General features: G+C 37.6%; 1 protein-coding gene across 9 annotated transcripts in view; it reads left to right on the top strand.

Annotated features, from left to right (window-relative positions):
* The window catches only part of LOC137256532 (zinc finger CCCH domain-containing protein 10-like), a 239880-nt gene that overhangs the window by 140066 nt on the left and 74838 nt on the right, over positions 1-24976 (top strand). Inside the window, exon 1 of one of the 9 annotated variants that reach the window (XM_067794386.1) lies at positions 8162-8553. The exons of the other annotated variants lie outside the window; for them this stretch is intronic. The gene's annotated coding sequence lies outside the window, so the exon portion shown is untranslated. Of the gene's footprint in view, positions 1-8161; positions 8554-24976 lie in introns of those variants that run through there. 9 annotated transcript variants of the gene reach the window in all.

The raw sequence follows: 24976 nt of genomic DNA, 5'->3' as shown, positions 1-24976 counted from the left end.
GTTTGCTCAAGCCCAGTTGGTTCATTGATGATGTTGTGACCTCTTCTTATACTTTGTTACTTAATGTGTAATCTGCTCTACAAGATTTCTTCACAACTAATGCCCTTAACTGGATATGATGGAATTAACAGATGTGTCATTTTTGAACATAAAGGTTACGTCCATAAATAAATTATTGAAAATTGGCAACGGTTGTTGGTAAATCCATTAGACAGAATTGTCCATTATCCTCATATAAAGACCTTTTCTGTTTCAGGGTTTTAGGCAGCGTATTGAATAATTTATGGTGAAACATGAAAACAATGAATTTGTCATGTTGAGAATGGTAAAAGGTTGAAATATTTGCTTCTGGAAAAATATTGTCATGTATTTCCCCTATCTGACTGTGACGGTATTGGCTGGAGATGTTTCTGCCCCATGCCCGAGACACCTGATAACTTACTATTACAGCACAATCTGTGAAGCCAGTTTTTACATTTTGTACAATTAAAAATCTCCCAAACTGATCAAATTAAACATAAACACAACAGTCTTTCCTAGATAGTGCAGTTTCTTCAGTGTTATGTTCAGCATCGACAACTGTTGTCGGAACCATCGCCGACATTGGTGCACACAAGTTACTAAATCATCCTTCCTTGTGATCCATCAACAAAATCTTCCATGCCATTTTTAATATAAACCCTCTTCCCTTTGAACTTCCATGTCACCACGGTTGGGATCATTTTTCAAGTAAGTCTTGCTGAAGGCCCAGGTTCAAATCCCCTCATGAGCACAATGTGTAGATCTTATTCTGGTGTCCAATGCTGTGATAGTGCTGGAATATTGTTAAGAGTTACGCAAATCATAATGAGTAGGACTTCTGTGGGATCAACAACCGTTTTACTGCATGTTGCTGGAGTTTCCAACAGCCATGCACTGGTACTGGTTGGCCTTCTTAATCCAGTAGTGTTTGGCCTGCTAGACCAACTTCTGTTAGTGGAATATCGTGGCACCACCATTATCACTGTCTTCACCCCAGTATCCACCATTCTCCTACTCCAACAGTTAGTGTCCCCACATAACTTCATACTAATAACAACCACATGATTTCACTTTAAGTATTGCTGAATGTCACAGGTGTAAAAATTCTTCTCACCTGCTTAGCATTCACATGATACAGAATATTTCAGTGAGGAGAAATACTAGCTATGTTATTTGTTGAGTGAGTGAGTGAGTGAGTGAGTTTAGTTTCATGCTGCTTTTAGCAATATTCCAGCAATATCATGGTGGGGGACACCAGAAAATGGGCTTCACACACTGGACCCATGTGGGGAATTGAACGTGGGTGTTCGGCGTGACAAGCGAACGCTTTAACCACTAGGCTACCCCACCGCAGCGTTATTTGTTGAGAATATACTTGAAGTTAATTAGTGTTCTTAAGTGCAGACTGAATTACATGTACACTTTAAACATGCTGTTTGGAGCGTGTGCATCTGTTTGGAGCGTGTGCATGTTATGATGCAATTTTGCAAAGTGTTTAGTTGATACTTTAGACCCAGTTGAAATGTATTTCATTATGGTGAGAGGAATTCATACAGTGTGAAAATTATTACAAATGGCAAGTTTCATGCGCTTTTCCTGATCATCAGTACTCAAGGGTGATGCCAAGGACTCTTTTCATATTTCTTTATCAGTTTTTTCAATAGCTATTAATAGATGTTATACTAAAACTGGCATCAGCAACATTGTTTTGGATGTTTTGGAGCAGAATATTATTATTTTGAATGACACAAGGGTATAAAATGTGATTTTGCTCGAAGGCATCCTAAACAGTATTGCTTTGTTCCGATTTCTATTATTTTGGGTTTCTTTCTATGTGGATTTCAGATGATCTTGTTTCACCTATGTGGCTCTATCCATCATATTTCCAAACCAGATTATTATTCCTTTTGAGATTCCACAAAGAACATCAGTCCACAATCTTGGATCTTCAAATCCAGGATAAAAAGTGAATTATCTCCCTTATGCAATTATGATGACTTTCATGAAGAAAAACGACTTTTTTAAACTTTGAACCTTTGTGAAACTCCCATGTGGGAATCTGCAGTTCAAAGCTAGTTCTTCCCCTCAGACCAGGCAGAGGAGGACCAGGGTGTTTCATGTGTGCGGTTGGAAGTCTCCGTTTCATTCCTGTCAAAATCCACTGGAGATAAGGAACCTCTGGAATAATATTTTTTCACCATGATAGCTGTGTCTGAACGACCTGCAGGTTTGTGATGTAGTTCACGTATATTGTTTTTCCACAGCGAAATAACAGTTTGGATTATTGGGTTAAAGAAGTATGGGAGCTTTAACCCAATAACTCTGGGAGTCTATCTTTGCCATGTTAAAACACAATGAATGTCTCTAGCCATGTATGAAAATAGTTTTTGTGTCACATTAGGAACAGCTTGACAGTCACATACAAAGAGTCTCACAACTGTGGAGAGTATTCTGTTGGTGAATGTGCAGATAGTGTTACTTTGTATTGTCATCGTTCACCATTAAACGAAAGGGATCCCTGTGATAACACTGAACAATATGGTTTTGACGCCCTGGATTTAAATACAGAAAACCTTGTAAAACCTTGGATCCTTATAGATTTTAACACTGTGGTATGTTGTAGAAAATGCCCTTTTTCGTAAAACACAAGAGGATATTCCTCAGCAGAATTGTACCTGGCTCTTGCAATGTTGTCAATCATCATTAAAATGAGTGAATGACAAGTGTGGTTTTATGCTACTGTTAGCAATATTCCAGCAATAACATAGCAAAGGACACCAGAAATGGACTTCACACATTGTACCCATATGGGGAATCGAACCTGGATCTTCTGCGAACACTGTAACCACTTGGCTAAATGATTTTGTAGTCTACTATGATAAAGCTAAAATATTGCTAGTTGTGGCAATAACAACAATCTCAGTCTATGTATGTATAGACATTGACATTGACAAACAATTGAAAAATAGTTAACTTTCACAAAAATATCTTTCTCGCACACAAGTATCAATACTTTCCAGGTATCATGCCATTTTTAGAGTTAAATGTGTTATAAACCATTAATGCAGTGCTCATATATAACCTTTATTTATTAATGTTGACAGGCAGTTGCAGTGATATGGTATCGATGTGAGTATGTATTAGTTTACAAAAAGATAACTGCAATATCATGTGAATATATAAGTGCTCAAGTATATATCAACATGTTTAAGACAAGGTAATATGAGCCACAATGAGATGAGAATGCTCTTTCTGAAAGATGACTTTGTCACTCTAGCCCCACAGAAATAAATTCATTTACTCTGTATTTTGAATCAAATTGTAGATCATGCTTAACTTAACAGGAATGGTCCATTTTAAGTGAAGGAATCAAATTCATGAAAACTTAATTTCATTTGTAAATGTAAAAGTGCAGAGAAGATGCATACAGTATGCTTCCAGTGTGTATTAGACTGGTATTTGTCCCTAAGTCTTGGAGTTCAGTCTCAGTAGTAGGACATTAACAAAATATTTTTTTACTTGACCTGTAATAGTACATGTTTTCCCTAGAATGCATGTGTGCCTGGAGAGGAAGGTTGTTCGAACCTCGACTGTACCATACCTACTTGCTCTAAGACTGTACTACTCAGCCCATGGATGTACAGCAATTCTTTCCTTCAAAGAGGAAAGTCTAGATAAGAGCCCCAGTGTCATATTTATATGTTTAGTTTTGAAATGATCATTTGAACTGTTAATTAATACCTTAGGGACGTGCAAGTCTATATCATACCAAAGATGGTTGGTATAAGTTGCAGCAGTATCAAGCAGCCACACACACACAATGTACATTGCCAGGAAAATGCAATAATCTTTATCACAACATGAAACCCCGTTTTCATGTCATGTAAAAACATCCACTGTGCAGTGTATGTCCTCGAAATATCCAAGGCAATTAATTTTTCAAGTATAACCTGGAAGGGAGTATATTTGTCTAACAGAAATTACAGTCTGCCAACCCATCAGAATATGTCATGATTAGTCCCTTATTGGACCAATGCCTGATGATAAGCTAATAAGGTAATTAAATTTGGTCTAGACTGACAGGATATTTACGCTGTGTGGTTCATGACAGAAAGAAGTGGAGGTATATTTACAAATATTTAGTAGCAGTGCTTTGGTAAGAAGTCTCTTAAGCAGAAGTACACCAAAGAAATATTCTGCTCCCTACGTTGGTATAAACAGCCCTACATTTGCCACCTGCTCAACATCAAACGTTATAAATGCCAAGTCACATTTTATACCCTTGTTTAATTCAAACCCTAGAACAGTGTGTTTATTCCTCCAAGTGCCATGTTCCTTTATCTTGCAGGCAGTTATATCCAGGCCAATTAACAGAACTGTTATCACACTGAGGGAGTTCCCATGTTAAATGTTGGATAATATATCCAGAATTTGACTCTTTGTAAATAATCTGCAGAAAATCGGGAGTATTTATTGAGTTGTCTCCCCCTAAGCTCATTTGTTTATATCTACCTGACAAAAATCTGATTAGAAATCTTCTTCAGACAAATTCATTTGGGATTTGTTGGGTGGCAATAGCAATCTTATTGATCTCTGCAAGCCACCTTGTGTTTGACTGTTGACTGCGTTTAGTATATCATGCGAGATGGGACCAGTATGCTTGCCCATAATGGAATGAATTTGTATCAGATGTCATCTCAAAATAAGAGAGTTAGTGAGTTTAGTTTTACACTGCACTCAGCAATATTTCTTCTGTATGGCAGCGGTCTGTAAATTATAGAGTTTGGACCAGACAATCCAGTGATCAGCATCATGAACATTGATCTAAGCAATTGAGATACGATGTCGTCATCCAAGTTGGCGAGCCTGACCACCCGATCCTCTTAATCGGGTTTTATGACAAGCGTGGGTTACTGAAGATCAGTTCTAACCCAGATTTCATGGGTTCATCTCAAGTGTCCACAAGAAAGATGTCTGCATATTATGTGAAAAAACTGAAGTTAATGCATATTTTCATTCATGTTTATGCAAATGAACCATTGCCCCCAAACATATGCATTGATTTTTATACTTTAATGCACTCAAAAATTGGTTGATTGGTATAAGGTTGTGATGTATTTATAGGAACTGGGTATCAGTTTTGTTTTTCAGTAGGTCAGTGACAATTAATGAATATCTTCAGTCAAGGTTTGTTTTATAGCAGAATTGTTGACAAATTATAAAAATTGTAATAGCAGAATCACTAAAACTAAAGCACTGAAACCAGTTGTTGCAAATCTCCCTGATTAACTTCATTGACAGATTTTAGTAATAAGATAGCCATTACAGGTTTAAACAATATGATTAAATCTCACTAATTTATCAATAAATTCATGAACAGATGGAAAGTTCAAGATTTTGTAAGTTTCTTTGTTCTGGAGCAGACAGACTTATCAAAGTAAGTCTTTCAATTCTGTGAGCACTAAAATCACAACAGCCAAGTCATAGACAAACGTAAGTAATCTGACAGAAGTTGATTTGAAGTTAAGATTGACAGAAACAACTTTTGCATCATTTTTATTCATTTTGATATTTTTTTTAATCGCTCATAGTATCTGCTGTAGTACAGCTGTCATGTGAGCAGCTGAGTTTAAATTTCAGTGATGATAATATTTCCTATGAAACACGATTAAGTATTTCTTCTTTCAAAATGAATAGCAGATCACGTTTAAACATATAAAATGTTCAACATAGAAGGGAAATATGATCACTCGGATGAGCAGTCTAGTTCACTGAGTTCATTTCTTCAGTCATCATATTCTGACTTGTCATGATGTTGCACATCAATACAAATTGATTCATTTGACGTAAGAGAAAAGACCAGTAGGCAAAGGCAGTCAGTCATCTAGTATATGGACTTTTCCAATCTTGGAATAGTGACAAGGATGAGGTTGAGGTACTGAAAGATACTTAGATGGCAGTTCACAGATGATTTCTCTCTGCTGGTCACCTCAACGTTATTTGACTACTGAGTTCATGACTCAGATACTTCATGATACTGTCATGTCCTGCAGGTGTAATTAGTTGGTACGAACATGAGTAAAGAAACAATATCTCTAACACAAATATATTTTGCAAAACATAAATGAAATGCAACTGTAGAAAAATTGGAAATGGACTTTTGCTGATATTCATGAAAGATAAACACCAACTATGAATTCCTCATGTCTGCATACCTTGTCAGTAATTTCGTGGCTAGAATAGAGCAGCATTTTTATTCTTTCCCTCAAAGCTTTAATCTGTAAATTGTCTAGGACATCCTTAACAACTTCTAAATGCCACTAAAAGTACATCCAATGGTACAAAAAATGTGGGGGAAATGCAAAAATACATGGTCCTGTTTGAGGAAGCAAAACATCCAAGTACTGCCATGGCTGTCAAGGACTCCAGATCTAAACCCTTCGTAAGGTGTACACCCAAAAACCATTATTGCACTTCTGTTCATTGCAGAATATAATACAGAACATTTATTGCATTTGCTTTGTGTTGTACTGGTTCATGTAAACAGCACCCATCTGAAAAAGTGTTACCTACTGTAATAGCTCAGATATTGAGTGCCACCATCATATAGCTGGAATAGTGCAGAGTGTGGTGTAAAACCAAAGTCTCTCACTCACTAACCTTGTTGATACCTGAGCTGAGCTTATGTGTTGTTATTTGTTTTTGTTTAATTGCTGCTCTTAGCGATCCTCCACCTATGTAAACAATCAAGTCTGTATTAAACAATCAGTTGATTAACATCAAGAGCAATTTCTACACTATACTAATCTCATTCTGTAGCTTTAGGTGTAGCTTAATGGAAAGCTTGGTGTGTGAGTATAACGTTATACTAATCTCATTCTGTAGCTTTAGGTGTAGCTTAATGGAAAGCTTGGTGTGTGAGTATAACGTTGTACTAATCTCATTCTGTAGCTTTAGGTGTATAACTGAACATAACAGAATCCACATCCTTTGGTTCGTATCCACTTTGAACAGTATTGCAGGTCTTCATCTTCATGGCAAAGGAAATCCCAGTGTTTTGTACCAGGCTTTTTACTGTTTCATTGCACATGAACATGAACTCCAGTCTAGCTATAGGAGTAAGTTAGTGAGGATGGTTTTTAGCAATATTCCAGTAATATCACAGTGACAGTGGTTACCAGAAATGGACTTCAACCATTGTACCCATGTGGAGAATCAAAACCAGGTGTTTAGTTTTACAAGCTAACACCTTAACCACAAGGCTACCCCACCACCCTTGAGCAGTGTCACAGAGATTCATACATACACAGTCTTTCAGTAGCTGGTAGGCTGTGGATGGGGAATTATTGCTGATCTAATCTGGATGTGAAGTTGCTTTTTAACCAGTTTTGTTTCATAAGAATTTGTAAATTTCTATTCTACTTCAGTAGTGGTTCCATCAAGGAAGAAATAAATCATCAACCATAATGAAATGTTCGTCTTGTTCAAGGTTGTACAAAAATCACAGATATTTTTTTTCCTGTAGAGTACTACTTTTTAAATTGAAAGATGGATGTATTTCATTTGTCTCCTCCAATTGTCTTAGATAATTTGCCTTGTATGATTGGATAATAACGGCAAGGAGCACCTGTTATGCATTGCAACTGATGTCTTTCAATATGCATAAGTAACGGCAGACATTCCAAGATAAGGAATGAAAAAGCATCAGCATGAAAGTAGTCCCTGTTATTATTAGAAAAAAGCATACTCTTTTTCATGGCAACTTAAAATCTTGGGTGAAAAATACTTCACTAATCAGTGTCAAGAGACATTTTTCCAGTTTGTAGCATTGTATTATGAGTATTATGTTTTTATTGTGCTGAACTTAGTCTCAACTGCAAAACTTCTTATCATGACACAAACATTCCTTTTGTCGGACATGACTCCAGCTGACTTGACTGTCAACTTTATGATCTAAAAATGTTATTGCTTGACTGCTTTTGTGAAGACTGCATCCACACGAAGGCACCTGGCAGTGCTCAACGACACTTGCGCTATGTCCTTTGGCATTCTCCCTGGCACAGGATTAGTCCTGAGGTTGCTCAGGTGGTTGAGAGTCTAGCATTCAAACTGGAAGGCAGACAGACCCACGTGCTTCGGTATTGATGTGTGAAGCACGAATGAGAGTGCAGTAAGGAGACAGTGGTCCGTGCCGCAGAGTTTTGAGACAGCGCAAGTGAGGCGAATCGAATGATAGTCCTCAATTATTTACAAGTATCACTGAGGAGGGTGTACAGCTTTTGCTTAATTCTGTTGGTCAATAATGGATGACAGGCACAAGGTGGGGAGTGATATCTTTTAGCTGGTGAAGGCGTTGTGGACTGCTGAGTGTATTTATACAGATGTTGGTGAGAGTCTACCGGTTCAGGCTATATTCGCTGGAGACGCCTGATCACATGCTTGTGTGTTATTCATCTCTGATTGCTTACTCGCTCATCTTCTTGTTAAACATATTCATGGATGGATGTGCAAACAAATGGCCATTGTTGTGAGGTAAGTGTTGCGGTATTGGTCTCCACTTCACACAATCTGTCCAAACGTTTCTCTCATATGGTTAGTTTTGGTTTTCTGTCCTTGGCCTTTTACCTGAGCAGTGAGATATGAAGAGGGAGTTCTGTTACCAAAGTCATTGATAAATCACTGTTTGAATATTCCAGCTGTGTTTGTGGTGAATGAGGAAATACCATTCATTATTTCTAAGAAGTGATCTGTTAGATTCATGACTGACCTTTGTCAGTTGTGCTAATTCTTGTTCCAGTAACACTAATATGAACACACATTAGCATACCTTGCAACATAACTTCATGTATACAAGGTTGCAGTAGTACACTCATGTGTTTCAGATAAGTAATCTTCAAACTCAAATGTCACATTTTATGCAATACTTGTTTACATATGTTGAAAATTTGTGATAAAATATTAAAAGCAATTTGTTTGATAAAGAGATGTGTGATTACGTCTGTTTACTTGAAGTCTGATGTAGAATGTATCTAGAATGGAAGGTTAAAAAATAATTTTTGGACTTTAAATAGACTTCAGCCTAAAGGGTGATTGTGATATCTCAAAGCAAGCTCAGCTCTGAATTCCAGTTTTATGGCAGTCCATTTAACAATAGGTATTTTCATCAGGTACTCAACATTTAAAGTTATAATGATGAACTATGTTCATAAACCAAAGCTATCAAAATAACAGCTATTTTATTACAGACATGTTATAACTGTTGACACTGATGGATATAACAAACTACATTTGTTTTATCTTGTCACCTGCTGTATAATCTGTATATGTTAGTGGGAATGTGTCCAACATTTGAGGATATAACACTTTGTGACTTATATATCATCAACAGTAGATATCTGCAAATATGCCTGAAGTGCATACTAAGTGAGTTTAGATTTACACTGCTTTTAACAATATTCCAGCAATATCACAGTTGGAGACACCACATTTTACCCTTGTGAGGAATCAAACCTAGGTCTTCAGTGAGAGGAGCGAACTCTTTAACCTTTAAGGTACTGCTTTACCTCAAAAGTGCATAGGAAGGCATGTTGGTGTTATGCCCATTTGGATGCAGTGTGGAAACATCCACCGATGTTTCTCTCTGTTGGCCTTGAGTCGAGTGGAGGTCAGTTTAAATGTGGTAATGGACATTAAGGGTCCATTTGTGACTGACCATAGTTGTGAGGGGGTCATAAATTACCATTTCATTGATTCCTTACCAGAAATGGTGGAACGAAGCATGTTTCTATGATGTGTTAACTGTCACAGATAGGACATGAATAGTCAGGAGAAGACATTGATATATCATGATATAGTGGGGAAAATCAACCATAGATGTATCAGTACTATATTGAGGAAAAAATACACTCACAGATGTATCAGTATTATAGCAAGGGTAAAACTGAAAGTATCTTTGCTCAGCAGTCAAAGAAATTTACAGATCTGTTAAGTAGTAATTCTGTATATTATTGAGATAGTTTTTCACCATTTTTCAAACATTTCCAGTGTTTTTAATATTCTTGTGCATCAATATCGGCCACAGTGGTCTCATACAATGCACTTAAGTTGTGTTTTAGGTAAAGTAGAAGTAAGAAAGTCATCGTCAGCCAGAAGTATTCATCATACTTTCAGACATGTCATATCAGAAGAAACAGTTCTTCACCAGAAGCGTGCTCCTGTGTGCCCTTGGAGAAAGGACATTTTTTTTATCATTTTTTCATCGTTGGGGCCCATGCTGTGTCTCTGGATGGCAAACTTCTAATGTGTTGTTAAGTCTGCAACATATGTTTGAAGGATAAAGATAAATCAGTCACCACAGAAACACATGCATATACAGATGTATATCTCGCTTGAATTTCATGCCTCATTACATTCATTTTCTTGTGGGATCATCATGTTTTTGCCAGTATGTATGACCTTCACAGGTGAGATAGGATACCTGGATATATTGATAACATCCATGGTCACGTTTCTTGCTGCAAGGTCGGTATTGAGTTTAGATAGTGTGTACGCTTTATAGAACATTAACCATCAATGTTTCATGAACATTGTTAAAGCTATGAGATTTGTCAATAATTGTTACATACTTTCTTGAGGCACTTGTTATTTCAGAGTACCCTCCTTTAGCTGTATAATCCAGATTACCTACCTTTAGGTGTTTAATCCAGAGTACCTACCGTTAGCTGTTTAAGAACTGTGGCATGCAGTTGTTTTCATTATGTTAGTATGGATTTGGCAGGTTCAAAGTGTACTTGTCAGTAAAGCCATGGCCATGGCTCACATTCTGTTTCTTATGTGTAAGTTTCATCTGATTTTCTTCATCAACAGACTCGCTCTCCTGCAAAATACTATTGTTACTACTTTCAATTCCGACTTCATAAATCATCCCTACTTTCCATACTGAAAACAACATCCCCAGAAACAAGCCTGTACTGAGGACCATGGCATGCTAACCATGGGTTTAAGCGGTAGGGAAAACCTCATCCTTGGTAGTAATTTATTGCCTAATTATCATCTCAATTAATGTTCTGCCTAATCTAGCATACAAGGACGTTGTGAATTATTACCCTATAAATATGCATTAGCTTTTATTTTGCCCTTGGTTTCAGAGTCCAAATCTGGTGTTGGTATTGTCATGTGGAGTGATCTTTTTTTTAAGAAAAGAGAGTTTAAATGTATGTGACATTTATTTGAAAATATTGTTTAAGCATTAATCATAAATTTGTTACGATCAACAGTAATGATAGTAAGAGTTTTAATTATAGAATGAAATACTATAGCATGTGATCTGTGATTTTACCAGAAACAAATGCCAGAAGGACATTTTCATGTTTTTTTCATGACATGAGCTTCTTCTATATCAAGGAAGTAGTATAAATTTAAGATACCTGAATAGGCATTGTTTCAGTTTATATTGATCATGACTGATGTATTTATAACGACTTGACAGTGTGTTTGTTGTAATGAATCTGCAGACACTTTATATATTTATGTCTGCCCCATGAAGACATTAGAAAGAATATAATGGGTCAGTTGCAAATTAACCAGAAACATGCATAAATCATTCAGAGATAATGCAACAAATGGAAGTAGAAAAATATGTGAACTATGAAAAACTGATCCGTTATCTTAGCCAAACCAAAGGTCTCAGCATGGTATAACGATCCAAGACATCCACTGCCATGAAAGACTTTGACAGTAATCCTCAACTCCCAGTTGAGTAATGAAAGCTGATTCCTAGAAAAGGGTTGACTACAATTCATTCTGAACATTTACTGCTTGAACAAAGACAGAATATCATAAAGAAGCAGGCTGTTGACTATAAGCGCTGGCATTAACGGCTTACTGATGGTCTTTGATTGTTGCTTACAGTTGTGCTTAAAGGACATGAATTCCCAATGGCCAGTATCGGACTTCCGACTCTAGTTGTGGCCTCTACAGTTAGCATTATGACCTGTAATGAAATACGTATAGAGCTCACTGCAGTTTGCTTTTCTGTTTCTATATTGGGTTTGGTTCAATCTCAGCTGTCAGATTTGATGCAATTATTGTGGTTATACCACAGTGATAAACTGGGGTTATGATTCTCGGGACATTGTTGTGGGCTGTGATGGCGGTGGTGCCTTTGATGGTTCATATTCTTTCTGTGGCCACATTTATCACATCTTAGGCCACTGATATTTTGTTGTTTATGGGGATGCGCATATAATATTGCTTTCAGAGCGAGAATTTATGGGAAATCTGATCATTCTGATATATTTTCCCTTCCGATTATAGGAATTTGATGATATTTGCATGTGAGGTATTTGGTCATGACTGGCTTTCAACGAAATGCCCTTATATGCCACTTTGACCCAGCATATTTTTGTTTTCTTTTTGTGTGATAAGACATTGTATGGATCTCACTGCAGGTTGGTTGGGTAGGGAGGGCTACCTTGGTTATAGGGGTTGCTCCAGGTACCCACACCACTACCCTAACCTGGCTCACTCACTCACTCACTTTTCAAAGAAAGCTGAAACAGAAACTATCAGCTCTTCATCAGTACAAAACCCTCACATGACAAACTTCTGAGAAAGAGTCATTTGGTGAAATTGTGTGCAATGTTTGAAGTTTGTCCCAAGGGACAAATACCAAGTGGCCATTGTTGTTATTACTCCAATGTTAAAATTTGAAGATGAGAGAGGCATGGCCTTGATCACCAAAATTATATTTTCTCCATGGGGAAGTAGGAAAGGACAGGGTTAGTGTTTTTTCTAATTCCTGAAAATAAGAAAGCTTACATGATGCAGACCTTCAGTAAATCAATTGTACACTGCCTGCCAGGAAAGGAATGTGTTGTGGGTCTGAACAAATTGATTTCTTCTACTTTGAAGGAAGGGAATTGTCTTGAAGACTTGGGAGAAAAGTACTCTGCATGGATTCCAGTCCCCCTATATGGAATATTAAATGGTAGATCCTTTAGACAACAATATTCTAGTGATAACCTCAAGGGCAGTGTGCACATGGACGTGTCACACCAGGGTCTTGTCATGATTATAGTAATGATTATAGCATTTCATATTAGTATGCACTCCCCCACACGGACCAGCTGGTGATTCTCATGGGTCCTGGTGTTTCTTAGCAGCAGTAGCAGCAGCAGCAGCAGGGGTTGCCTTGCTCTAAGGCTGTACTGACTGCTGAGGCAAGTTGAGATAGGCAGATAGTCTGTTATTTATTATTTGTAAGAAGTTATCATTTAAACTATTAATATTGACCTATGGGACTAGCACAAGCTACAGCAGCAGTGATTTCAGCAGCAGATGATGGAGTCATGTATAAAGGCATGCCTGGGCTTGGTTAGAATAAGGGAGGGAGGGAGGGAGTATGGCTTTACTCCACTTTTGAAAATATTTTGTCAATATCATGGCAGGAGACACCAGAAATGGACTTCGGGCATTCTACCCATATGGGAAATCAAACCATGGTCTTGGGTAGAAGTAGTCCCCAGCAACAGGTGCTTGTACTATTAGGTGTCTGACTGTGGATGATGAGGATGTGGCTTGCACCATTTGAACTTTCACATGTGATTCCATACTCATTGTATTAGTCACTGGATTGTATTATCCAGACTTTGCTGTTTATAGATCAACATTTTAAGCTGGAATATTGGTGAGTGTTTGTGAAGCAAACAGATAAACCGTCCTGAAAGAGACAGTTTGGGCTTTGATCTGACAAGTCTGTAGGTCTGGATTGGAGATTTACAGGGATATGATGACCAGTTATGTTTTTGACGCAGTTGTGACAGAAAGTCAAACCTTGAAGTCTTCCCTTGCTATTTTATGATACATGCGTATTTGTCACCTGTCACATGGAAACACATATCTGTCACTTGTCTTGTGGAAACATGGATGTAGCCATGAAGTTGTGATGTAGTTTTCCTACACCATAAAACAGGATACCTCGACAAATCAGTACGGGTTTTTTTATGTATATATAGCTATTTTCGAGTGTTTTTATAGGATTTATGATAATATCACCTGGTAGAGGGAACTACGTCAAAAGTCCTGTGTTGGTTATATAAACTTATTAGGGCAGACAGTTTTGACACCAGTTGCCATGCCAGCAGATTTGGGAAAAATGAAAAGATGATCACTGTTGTCAGGAGATTAGAGCTTGTGTACTGGTATAGAATGTATAAGTTGTCAGTGGGTGACTTTAAACAGTTCACTTCCTGATTAGAAATGAATTACTGCCATTTGATTTTGTGGTGAAAGAAAAGAATCATTCAGATCAAAAGAAAAACCAAAGGTTCCATGAAGGAAAGGTGGCAGTGTGTTCGTAAGGTCAAACCAATTTTTCTTCTTGTTTTAAAGGTTTTGTCCTCAGAAAACCTAAAAGCAGGAGGGGAAAAAATTATGAATATGATCAACAAAGTAATATTCCTTCTAAATGCTCAAAGGATTTTACTTTTGGCAATTCATTAAGTGTATGTGGGTGAAAAAAGGCTTAAATAAGATTTGTCTTGTAAGTTTACAGTTTTTGGCCATAAAAAAATTATTATTTCACTTTTGGAGCAGGTAAGATTATTATCATTCTTGTTATTCTTAAGACAAGAAACAAAATTGGTCTTCTATACCCCAAATATAAAAACAGTAGGTCCACAGATATAGAAATTTGTCTTTGTTTGTTGGTACAGTTATAACTTTCATAGAAAGATGTCGCATCTCAAAGTCTTGAAAGGGTAAGATTGTCATACCAGGAAACGGATTGTCATTATCAATCAGTCACAAATACGTTAATTGTACAGTCTAGTTGAAATTAAACCATTTACACTGATATGACTTCCATCAGTATCTGATGACAGCTCCGCAGTAGGTGGTGTCTGGTGAACTGTTGACCAACCATACTAAATGAAGCCAGTCGGAACAGATTTGGCTTCATTCTTCACCTCCTCATTAAGGAAATCAATTTGAACCAGAATTCGACATTTATTAAATTGTTTGATAATTCAGTAAATCATGAAGACATAGTTACGTTCCCCAAGATGTGACTCACCACTGCTTTAAGATCTTACTGTTCTGTGTTAAAAAGTTGGAAAAGTGTTGAAGACTTTACCTATGTTTATGAAGTTTACTTCCAGCACTCAAGGTTCCATTACTGAAGATAATGATCAAAGTGTCTTTTTCATCCCAGATTTTCAAAAATGTCTGAATAATGTGGGTTTTTAGTGTATTTTATGCAGTGTAGACAAGATGTTCATCTGCGTACTCTGTGAAGGGATGTTAATCATCTTATGTTTGTAAGAAACACCTGGTAGGGAAAGTGTGGTTTGCAAGGTAAAGAAAAACTAAACACATTGAAAATTGTGTGGGTAGGAATGTCACTTCAAAATGTGATGCAGTGAGGGAGTTTGGTTTGAAGCTGTTGGAGCTGTATTCCAGCAATATTATGGGGGACTCCAGAAATAAGCTTCCCGCATTATCCCCTTGACAATCAAACCTGGCATTGATGAGCAAACGCATTAACCTTTAGGCTACCACACTGCCTATGTAACATGGTGTAAGGTGGAAATATTTGGTTGAGAGGTGTTGGGTTAAAATTTTATAGTTAATTTACTTTGCAAGATTCAAATATTTAAAGTTATTTGACAAACTGAACTACTAAGCTGTGTAATGCTGCTGAATATTATTTTTGTATTCCAGCTAAAGCACAAAAGCACATGTTGGTTAAAGAAGTCATCATAAATTTATGTGATATTATTTGAAATAGATTTATTCAGTTTAGGAAGCAATAGTTGTATTATTCATTATTTTATTAAAGCCATGAAGGCTGGTGTTCTACAATTAACTCTGTGCTTTAATGCCTATTAATCCAGATATCTGTAACCACAGTAATGCAGAGTATTAGAATTTACGGAATTTCTACTAACATGATAACTGGAAAATGTATCCTTACTGCCAGCTATAAAATTAATTTACAGGTACTCTGTCTAATGTTAATGCTGTGTTACCTATTGTTCTGAAAATCTCCATCAACTAGGTATCAAAGGACTTGTAAGTAGGCTTGTTCAGTCCAGATTTACGACCTGATAAGGCAAGTATATGGTGGTTTGTAGATATATCATTAAATGGTATCTTATGGATATTAAACTGTTTCTGTGTTGAAGAATTGCTGTCATTGACATTTTATCAAACTGGGGGCAAACTTAAAGGGTAATTACATTACCTGCTGATAAACTACCAACACTGACCTTGGCTTCACCTTCAAACCTGGAGTGTTTTCCAAGGACTGGTATCGGCACAATCATGACAGGTCTAAGGTGTTATGTTAGTAGTAGAATGATTTTATCTTTGAAACTGGTGGTGACATGTAAGAAAAGAAAGAAATTTGAGGTTGTGAAATCTCCAGTAACAAAGGGTACACATTTTTATCAGTGAAGCAGTATTGCGTTGTTTCATAGGTTGTGACAAGCAATGATTTGCCATTGATGTTCCCAGGTTTCTGTTTTGTATGATCAAGTGAGGTAGATTTTGACAGGTATGTCTCTGACTTACTACCTCTTTGCTCTGGAAGCATTTCCTTGGCCTTTGCTCATGATCTAATTCTCCAACTTACAGCAATCATCTATGTTTTATTGATGCCTTACAGCCATTATGGGATCATGTAGGTTCATTTATGAGGTAATTACTGGCTTCATGTTGAATTCAGAACCAGATGTTCTCTTTTTGAGGAGTCACTGTAATAATCATAAGATTGGGGTACTTGTATACATTATGTAATGAAACTGCAGTTAATTACATTGACTGTGTATTTAAAGGTTGTTCATGTTTGATTATGGTGATTGTGACCAATAACATTTTGATGTAAATGCCTATTTTCTGCCTAGTATCAGAAAGTGATTAATGCCCAGAGAGTTTTAAGTCATTTTCCTACTTGGTCACTCAGTGGTGTATTGTTTAAAGGTTAGGATGTCTGACCTATATAGCAGTGCTATGTATGGTGGACTAGTGTTTAGCATGGTAAAGTGAGATATGCATGTGAGCATGCATGCATGCGTGCATGCGTTTGCATATGCGTCTGTCTGTCCATGTCCGCATTCATTGTTAGAGATTGGGACACTGGTTTAAAGCTGAGAATTTTGATCAAGCTACGACAATGCTGTGAATTTGTTTAAAAAATGCAAGAATTCTTTGTGAGACCAATTTGAAAAACAATAACTTTATGAAAGGTCATAAACAATGTGGTATAACATGAGCAATAGTAATAGATAATATTTGACAACTGGTATACAGCTTCTGTAAACTGATGTCCATATTTGGAGGCTATGACAGTACGTTGAAAGCCAGTCATTGTGCCAGGGCAGTAAACTAAAGTAGACAGTAACAGTGCAACTATTTAGCTTCGCCTTGATCACTGACCTGGCTTCAGCGAGGTAGTTGTCTAATTGCTTCTTTCTTCACCTGATCATTAATTCATGAGGGAGTTGGAATCGTAGTAAACTCATTTTGTGTTTGCTCGGTGATGTAGCTTCAGAAGGTATGTGAATAAAAAAGGTGCTGTTTGAATTAAGTGATACACAGGGCTTTGGATTGAGCATGGGACTGATGATTCTTTAAATCCTTTAACTTAAATATGTGTGCAGTAGGTTTAGAAGATTACTACCTAGTGAAAAGAAATGATTTTTTATATGTTCCAGTTGGATAAATAGTTAGGCCAAGTTCTTTGTTTTGTATTGGGACAGATATTCCTTGATTTTGAGTGTGAGTAGGTTATTGTATATATGGAGTTCACTGTAGCCAGTCTGTTGATGATGGAGTGTCGCCTGTTTGTGATATCATGAACAATGAATGACATCATATTGTATTGTTCTCAGAGGCTGGAGATTGTATGACTTCAGCAGCCAGAATGAGAATCTTTAAAACCCATATTTACAAATATCAGAGGGCTATTGTTCTTGGTATTTGTTGCTGCCACTTTGTGGCAAAAGGTCGAGGTAGGTGAATATGTTTGCCGATATGTCTTCTTTTTGGATCTGTGTAGGATTTGTTTCTAATGAAACCTGATGAGTCGGGTTTATGCCACTTTTAGCAATATCCCAGCAATATCACGGCGGGGATATAAGAAATGGGCTTCACATGTTGCACTCATTGGGAATCAAACTTGGGCCTCTGGCGTGTTGAGCAAGTGGCTACCCCACTGCCCCTAATGAGACCCGAGTGAGTGAGTTCGGTTTTATGCTGCTTTTAGCTATATCCCAGCTATATCACAATGGGAATACCAGAAATCGGTTTCATGCATCATGGGGAATCGAACCCGAGTCTTTGGTGTGACAAGCTAATGCTTAATGAAATCTGTGGTTCTGTTATTACATAAAAACCCTCAGCTGGCATCAGGTGCTTTTATTCTTAAGGCCTGATACAGAAAGAGATTGGTTTTAATCAGTGTCAATATTGTGCTTGTTGAAAAAGGTTAGCAATGCTCTTACAGATGTCAGCTCTATCAACTGGATGTTGAATTGAATTCACAGTGTGTAGAGTTGCTCTGTTGATATTTGAACGCACTTATATAATCATGTTATGGTATTGCTAATACATAACTAACTTAAATATGCTTTCAAATATCATGGCTGAGTCCCGTCGCTTGTGATTATCTCGGACAAAATCCGTGGAATCACACTGACAGCATGCATGTCTCTGTGGAGCATGTATGGATGAAGATCTCTTCTGACAGTTGTAATTACTAATTAATAGGTTCTCTATCTGCTACTGAAGAGCGTGTTATCACCTGTATATGGAGTATGTAGAGCAATGAGCTGCGAGATCGGATTTGGAAAGGAGTGCTGGGGGAATTACATGCTGAATGATATATGACATTTTATGGAGACTCACTTCGCTAAACAGATATCAGAGCTCATATTGTAATTGAAATATTTCTGTTAAGCCATTGACATGATGTTTGTATCAAACTACAAGATTGATAAGGATTTATGAAAAATGATGAATATTGATTTATAGTCAGGTATGTTGGAAATATCTTTTTTGAAAACAGCTGTGGATTTGACTGTTCATTATTTAGTTACACTTGCTGTTTCATAATGTTGGTCCATTTTGTTGTGCACATAGTACTGCTATGTATTTGCAGTTGAGACAAACACTGGAAAAGAATTTGTCAATTTTGTGAACCATCTTTATAAGCAGATGCAATCTGATGAAAGTTCATTTAAATTTATTTTTAAAGATAATTTTGAGCCAAGATGGGAACTGAATGTCAAGCCAGGAGTGATTTATTTAATGAAAGAATAATCTCCAGCTACAAATAATCCTCCTTCTGTAATTGTTGAGAATCTGCATCAGTTGTTAAGGAGAGGATTGCATGCTGTAGGCTACTTTAGTTGCCCCACAGTTGGTGATCTGTCAACCAATGTTTAATTAAGACAATATCATAAGATTTGCAGTTTCACAGAGGAATCTCAACACGCTTAAAGCTTGTTTCTCTGTTCCTGGTCGAGTTGTTTTTTGTTGTGTATATGGTTTGGGTCCAAATTGTTTTTTCTCCATTGTATGATGAAATTCATGTGAGTTAAAGGTATGTATAGGTGCATCTTATCATACAGGTACAATAATACATGCGTTTGATCATCCAGGTGCGATAGTACATGCATATGATTATCCAGGTACAATAATACATGCATGTGATCATCCAGGTACAATGATACATGCATCTGATTATCCAGGTAAAATAGTACATGCAACTGATCATACCAGTAAATACAGGTACATGCATCTGATCATACAGGTACATGCAGGTAGATCATATTGCTACATACAGGTAGATATTATTCATAATGCATGCATGATATTTTGGGGATGAAGATATATACTGCTCCTTTTGGTGCTTATTATGCTGTCTGAGAAACTGTGTACCGGTACATACCAATCAGACAAATGATGGACATCAAAAATGGATCATGTACGACACTGTAGGGCATAAATCACATCCCTCATCAACACGGTCTGATGGAGTACGGTCCAAAAGTTGGTGGTGTTACTGAAAGAAGTGATAATGTAGTGTTCACTGAATACATTCATCATAGCAGTGTGAATGGGGCACCCAAATCTGAGTAAATCAATTCTTGTTATAGGTTTAATATACTGCAATTACATTGTGTTGGGTCACATGGTGCTACAAGGATTTCACATACTTGGCTGTTTATGAGAATTTCATCACAAGTCGTCTGGATGACAATCGAGCATCTGAGAGTCGAATTCATTGTCATCTCTTTGAACTTGTAGATGGTATTGGATTGTATGTTGAATGGGCAGTAGGCACAAGCAGAAGTGGTTTTATTGCATACATTTATTTTGCTTATCAATTGAAGGTATATGACCACTGTTGACAAACACCACACTTCTTAGACTCTTTATGGCTGTGACATTTAGCTGTGTGTCAGAGGTATTTGCAGCTCTTGGAAGGTGAAATAAGAAATTTGAGCTGACTTTGTAGCTAATGACTGTCTATACTTACATGGTTGTAGTCTGTGCCTTTCAGTATAGAAAAATGAGAATTCAGATGAATTGTGGACTTGAATGAAGTACCGACCAAAATGAGCAAGTCCACCTCCCACACCCCAGAGATTGAAGTTGGTGATGATTTGGCAAGACTCTTTATTGTCGCAACTATGGGCTAAGCATTGTTCCTACCACCATTGGGATTTGAGTGAGTGAGTTTAGTTTTTTGCCACACTCAGCAATATTCCAGCTATATGATGGCGGTCTGTAGATAATCGAGTCTGGAACAGACAATCCAGACAATCAACAACATGAGCATCGGTCTGCACAACTGGGAACTGATGACATGTTAGTCTCCTCTTACAACAAGTATAGTCGCCTTTTATTGCAAGCATGGGTTGCTGAAGGCCTATTCTACCCCAAGACCTTCACTGGTCATTTGGGATTTGAGGTTACATGTTGTAGATAAGTAAGTTTCAATGAGACTACAGCACCTGAAATAGTTTTTAAATAACAACCTTGTGCATGAAAGTGAGTCAGCAGAAGCAACATGTTGTAGTGACTTGCGCAGCAGCAGGATGTTTTTTAGAGAATATTGTCATCGTTTCCTTCAACTACTTGAGTGATACCTATGAACATCCAGGCCAGAACTGGTCCTCAGTAACGCATGCAAGAGGTGACTAACCGGATCGAATGGACAGGATCACTGACAGATGTCATTGGTTCCCAATTTTGTAAATTAATGAACCTCCTTATTTTCCTTTCCACCAAGCAAGCAGGGTTTGGAGTGAGCTGGTAGTCTGTCTCACAGTCCTTGAACCACATTATTTTCCTTTCCACCTAGCAAGCAGGGTTTGGAGTGAGCTGGTAGTCTGTCTCACAGTCCCTGAACCACATTATTTTCCTTTCCATTCCATGCTGGGAGGAAAGGAAAGTAATGTGGTTCAAGGACTGGTGGAGTAGCCTAGAGATCAAAGCATTCACATGTCCGGTCAAATACTCAACCTGAATGTGTACAACCCATTTCTGGTATAACTTGCCATAATATTTCAGGAATATTTCAAAAAGCAGCTAAAAACACAACTCATCCACTCCAGCAAACCCTTCCTACAATGCTATAGCACAAAAATGAAGCAAGTCTAGATTTCGTCTTTAGCCAACTTTGCTAGAGCTCCTTTTCAATCTAAATGACAACACAATGTTACTATCAAAATTACATATATGGAGAGACTAGGTGTTAGTCTAGGGAGCTGGTTGACATCTGCTGATCAGTATCTGTATCAGGTGACAGAAGTGGTTCTCTAACAGTCCAGCTCTGCCAGTGTTCAAAGTAACTGACAACATTCACCTTCCATGGACTTGGAAAGATAAGTCTTAATTACCTGCCATGATGTTTTATTCATGGTCTGGTGAATGCTTTTAGACAAGAACCTACCTAGTCCACTTTAAGAAAGACTTGAATAATCTGTGATGTGCCTCAACAATTTTCAACAATGACATTATAAAATTCAAGCAGTATTTATGTGTTTTTAAATGTGTATACTGATTTAAAATATAAAAAAAACTTGAAAAATAAATGTATCTGATATGGAGTTCAAACTAATTCATTAATCCATCACACAAGGTTTGTGCTTTCACTGTGTGAATGTTTTATGCTTATTAGTGACTGCATTTCCGTCATTTTACATACCAAAAAGCTAAAAAATAGTGAATATGTTATAGATATTTTGTTCTTCACTTGCGGCGGGGCACATTGCCATATTAGTGGCAAATGCTAGTTATTTTTCATACACTTACATAGGGTGTTTTTCTAAACTGTTGGTAGACAGGAGGCAACCATATGGTTAAAGTGCTCACTTTCTTGTGGAAGAATGGGTCGGTTACCCATCATGGAGTGATAAACCTATTTCTTGTGTCCCTTGCCATATGTTGATGGAATATTGCTAAAAGTGGTGTAAAATTGAACTACACTCACTCACTGACTTACTGAACTGAATGATGCATGGGGAACATCTCCTAAGAAATGTGAAATTTCCTGAAGGTATGACTGGAAATTGTACTGAATTGAAGGTGATGGTGAAACCACCAACTTGATCCTGATTTTGACATTAATCTGATCTGCAAAGCTACCTTTACAAGTAGCAAGTGAAGACAGGTGTTAAAGTGTGTTCAAGCTAAACAATGCCACGAGTTAGTATAAACACATCTCTGTGTAAACACACCAAAACAATGTACTAATACCCCGGAGAGGATACTTCTCCACTTGTCAAGTTATTTGTCTTATCAATTTGCTTTGCATCTTCTCCCCAAATAAACACTTTCAGCTTGCATGTTATCACGTGTCAATGTCAATAAACTAGAGAGCGTTTGAAACAGGAATGATACCTACATCCTACAAGCTTGTCTGCCAAGTGGCTGGAGATTATGTTTGTTTTTACACCTTGTTGCAAGTGCAATGAAATCAAGATTTCTGTTCCCTTGTCCTGATCAGTTCAGTGGGAAGACATCTTACCGTGTATGTCAGCTGTTGTTGGTTGGAGTGTGGGCAGAGGAGAAGTTGTCTGCATCCTGTGTTGTAAGACTGTTGGACCCTGCAGTGGTGTTTTCAAAGAATAACTATTCAAAGCTCCACATTTTTAACATAGCTAGGTGGTCATGCAGACCCTATATATATAGAGAGAGACTAGTTGTTAGTCTAGCCGACAAGGGTCTTTGTTTTTGTGAAGTGGTTTATGTGAAAATATTCTTTTGTGTCATAGCTGCAAACAGTGACTGTTGTCTGTCTTATATTACTACTATCAATGTCTGCCATGGGAGGTGGGGTAGCCCAGTGGTTAAAGTGTTTGCTTGTGCCAAAGGCCTGGGTTCAATTTCCCACATGTGAAGCCCACTTCTGGTGTACCTGCCTTGTTATTGCAGGAGTATGTGTTGCTAAGAGTGGTGTAAAACTGAACTCATTCACTCAGTATCTGCTGGTGGAGTATTGCTGAATGTTGGTCTGCTCTTTTGTGAGGTTCTTTTCAAGTACTGGGGTGGAGGACAAGCCAAGAGGTTAAGGCATTTGCTTGTCATGCCGAAAGCCCAGTAATAATATTCCAGTAATATCACATTGGGGGACACCAGAAATTGGCTTCAAACATCTTACCCTTCTAGGAAATCAGACCCACATTGGAAATCAAACCAATGTCTTCGGCACGATGAGCAAATATGCTTTATCCACTCGGCTACCCCACTGCCCTGTGTATAGAGTCTATGGTGATGCACTAGTTTAGGTGAGGTGAAATGGGGTTTAGCGCTGTTCTTAAAACTATTTTGCTCCTATGACCTATGAGTAGCTGCATGTACCAGCTTGATTTAAGCTGGTTTTGTAGTGCTAGCTCGGTGAGGTTACCCCGCTCACACACTTACTGACTCCAAGCCGTCAAGTCGTTGTACCCACCAATGGCGGGTGTCGGGCAGGGACCAACAAGTACCATATTTTAACATCTTTTGGTATGACAGGCAGCCATGGATGTAACCTGCAGCCTTACACTCTCAAGGCGGATGCTCTAACCACTGCACCAAAGAGGCTGTATGATACACTAGGAGATCGATGTCTGAATGCCAAGTGGTTAGAACTTGCAATATCGATTCCATTTAGAATCCTATTTCATATTTTTACCTCTTTACAACTTAACACTTTTCTGTTTGGGAGTGTTTTTTCCAGTTAAATACACTTGGACTTTGCATACCATGCAACATGTCATATCCCTTCTTCTTGAAGTCTCACGTCAAAACGAAGAGTCTCATTTAGTATTAATGTCCTAATGTGTAATATTAGTGTTTGTGAAATCTGGCCTTTCTAAACTCAGTACCTTTTTTTCATGTTTCATAGACACTGCTGTATGTCCAATACAAAGCAGTTGATAAGGACACTAAATGTGTAACAGTGTGTTAGTGTCTTCAGTTGTCTTTCAGAACAAGCAACATACAGATGTGTTGTTTGCACATAAATAGATGAATGTTTTACTTCTTTAAATGAAAACATTGTCCTGTATAATAGATATCATTGTATTGAACTGATACAACAGACAAGACGTTGTACTGATACAACAGACAAGACGTTGTACGGATACAACAGACATCAAGACGTTGTACTGATACAACAGACAAGACATTGTACTGATACAACAGACATCAAGACATTGTACTGATACAACAGACATCAAGATGTACTGATACAACAGACAAGAGTTGTACTGATACAACAGACAAGACGTACTGATACAACAGACATCGTACTGATACAACAGACATCAAGACATTGTACTGATACAACAGACATCAAGACATTGTACTGATACAACAGACATCAAGACATTGTACTGATACAACAGACATCAAGACATTGTACTGATACAACAGAGATCAATACATTGTACTGATACAA

Source organism: Haliotis asinina, chromosome 11, assembly GCF_037392515.1.
Source record: "Haliotis asinina isolate JCU_RB_2024 chromosome 11, JCU_Hal_asi_v2, whole genome shotgun sequence".
NCBI classification, from domain to species: Eukaryota; Metazoa; Mollusca; class Gastropoda; order Lepetellida; family Haliotidae; genus Haliotis; species Haliotis asinina.
Note: the sequence above shows the minus strand (reverse complement) of the source record. Positions and strands in the feature narration are given on the sequence as shown.